This window comes from Dipodomys spectabilis, unplaced genomic scaffold (assembly GCF_019054845.1).
Source record: "Dipodomys spectabilis isolate Male_0828 unplaced genomic scaffold, ASM1905484v1 ptg000220l, whole genome shotgun sequence".
NCBI classification, from domain to species: Eukaryota; Metazoa; Chordata; class Mammalia; order Rodentia; family Heteromyidae; genus Dipodomys; species Dipodomys spectabilis.
Genome location: NW_024870897.1, coordinates 124279 through 127203, shown reverse-complemented (window position 1 = coordinate 127203; position 2925 = coordinate 124279).

The window sequence follows — 2925 nt, the reverse complement described above, 5'->3', positions numbered from 1 at the left end:
GCATCTCGTGTTGTTGCTGTAGCTAGGCATTCTAATACTATATAGAAGAGAAGTGGAGAGAGTGGACATCCTTGTCTTGTTCCTGAGTTAAGAGGAAATGGCTTTAGTTTTTCATATAAGGTGATTTTTTTATTGCTTTGTATGCTCCTCCCCCACGGTATAACCCCTGTTTTAACTGTATTTGTTGTTGGTATAATTTGGGGAGGGGAAGGGAAAACAAAATAAATTGTTTAAACAGGTGAACCCATTGTAACAATGTAATGTACAAGATGCTATGTTGAGAACCGAACTTTACATCTTTGGTAGGGGTGGGGACATGGGTGGGGGGTTGGCTGGGAGTGTAGTTGTGGAGATGGGAGGACAGGGATGGTAAGGACAATCAAAGAAGGTGGCTATAATGCTTAATAAGAAATGTACTCATTACCTTGCTCAAGTAATTTTAACCCCTCTGTACGGTATTTTGACAAAAAATTAATTAAAAAAGAAAAGTATTTAATATATATGGATATACATCTGTGTGTATATAATATAAGTGTAAACCAATTTAATAGATGCTGCACTATAACTTGAAAAACAAAATATATTGTAACCCCACATATCAACTCCATAGATCTAGTAATAATGTGATTCTATGTTTAAAATATTTATTAACCTAGACCTTTAAACTAACCTAAGTATATCCTGATAAAAAATTTATCAAGTAGAAGCAATATATAGAATTGTTATGGGAGAAACTTTTTTGGAGGTTGGGAGAGAGGGAGTACTGCAGAATGAATCTCAGGTTCTTGAGCTTTCTAGGCAAGTACTCTCCCACTTGAGCCATGCCTTCAGCCTAAATATATGCAACCAGTTTTAAAAAACTGAAATAAGAATAAACAAACATATCTATTATTGTTGGTTATATTGATAATGGCCATTCTTACTGGGGTAAGTTGGAATCTCAATATTGTCTTGATTTGCATTTCTTTTATGGCCAGAGATGTTGAACCGTTCTTCATGTGTCTACTGGCCATTCTTATTTCTTCTTGGAGAAGCCTAACTTTAAGTCTTCACTACACTTATTAATTGCTGTTTCTGTAAGAATTTGTTTTGGGGAGGTTTACTTTTTTGAGCTCTAAGTATATTTTAGATAAGAGAACCTTGTTGGATGCAAAGTTGGATCATCTCCCTTGCTGTGGGCTGTCTATTTATCTTGTTAGCTATGTCCTTTGCCATGCAGAAAATCGTTTGATGCAATTCCAGTTATCCAGGCTTTCTTTGATTTATTTTGGTTCTGGATCTTAGGAAGTTTCTTTTTTTTTTTTTTTTTTTTTGGGTCCAGTCATGGGGCCTGAACTCTGGGCCTGGGCACTCTCCCTCAGCTCTGCAGCTCAAGGCTAGTGCTCTACCACTTGAGCCACAGTGCCACTTCCGGCTTTTTTCTTTTTGCTTATGTGGTGCTGAGGAATTGAACCCAGCGCCTCAGGCATGCAAGGCAAGCGCTCTACCACTGAGCCAACTTCCCAGGCCAGGAAGCTTCTTTTTATATATTTGTTATTTTTGCAGAAGTGATATATGGGGGATTTACAATTACATGAATCAGGTAATGAGTACAATTCTTTTTGAACCATGTCTCTTTTCGTTTGTCCACTCCCAGTTTTTCCTTCCTATTCTCATCCACAGATGTATATTTCATTTTCCACATAGTGTGTAGTGAGTACCACTGTCATGTTTGTTCACTTTTTATTCCATCTTTTCTGTGCCTATTCCATCCATGCCCTAGTGCTCTAGTGTATCCTCTACCTCCTCCTGCTGTCTGGGATGTGGTCAAAAGGCAATGCTACTACACCATTGGTGAGAATGTAAACTTACTCAACCACTCTGGAAAGTAGTTTGGAGGTTTCACAAAAGAATAAACATAGAGCTCCCCTATGATCCAGCAATCCCACTCCTGGGCATTTATCCAATTGACCATAAACTAGGCCCCACGAAAGCTATCAGCACAAGCTTGTTCATTTCAGTTTTTGTTTTTTACAAAAGCCAATATATAGAATCAAACAAGTTGCCCCTCAGTGGATGAATGGATCAAGAAAATGTGGTATGTATATATTATGGAATTCTATGCTTCCACCAGAAAAAATGATATTGCACTATTCATAAGGAAATTGAAACACTTGGGGAAATTATATTAATTGACGTAAGCAGCCACACCCAAAGAAATACAGGTTGCATAGTTTTACTCATTTGTGGTAACTAGAATGTGCCTATAATTTTAAAAGTAAACACAATAGCTGGTAAAAGAAAAAAATAATAGAGGAAGGAAGTTGGGAGGGAAAAACAGAAAATGAGGAAAGAGGTGACACTGTTCAAAAAAGATACTCAGTACCTAACATGTAACTCTAACCCCTGTGTAAATCACCTACACAATAAAAATTTTAAAAAAGAAACAAAAAGAATACACAAACACAAGTATTACAATAGAGTAGTAGAATGGAGGAAAATGATGAAAAGAGTTTCTGATCAAGAAACATCAGATATTAAGTGCTTAAATTGTAACCCCTTTGTACAACCATTTGAAGTTTAGAAAGAATAAGTGAATTTTTTAAAAAACTCAATAATTTGTTTTGTGAATCTATATTTATTACTTGTAGATATACATAATCACTAATTTTATGTATTGAAATATTTATGTCTTCTCTTTTCTTTTTTCTTTTTTTTTGAGGGGGGGGGGGTCCAGTCGTAGGCCTATACTCTGGGCCTGGGCGCTGTCCTTCAGCAGCTTTTCAGCTCAAGGCTAGTATTCTACCACTTGATCCAAAGCACCACTTCTGTTTTTTTTTCTATTTATATGGTGCTGCAGAATCGAACCCAGTGCCTCATGCATGCAAGGTAAGCGCTCTACCACTGAGCCACCTTCCCAGCCCTTCTTTTACATTTTTTAAATAT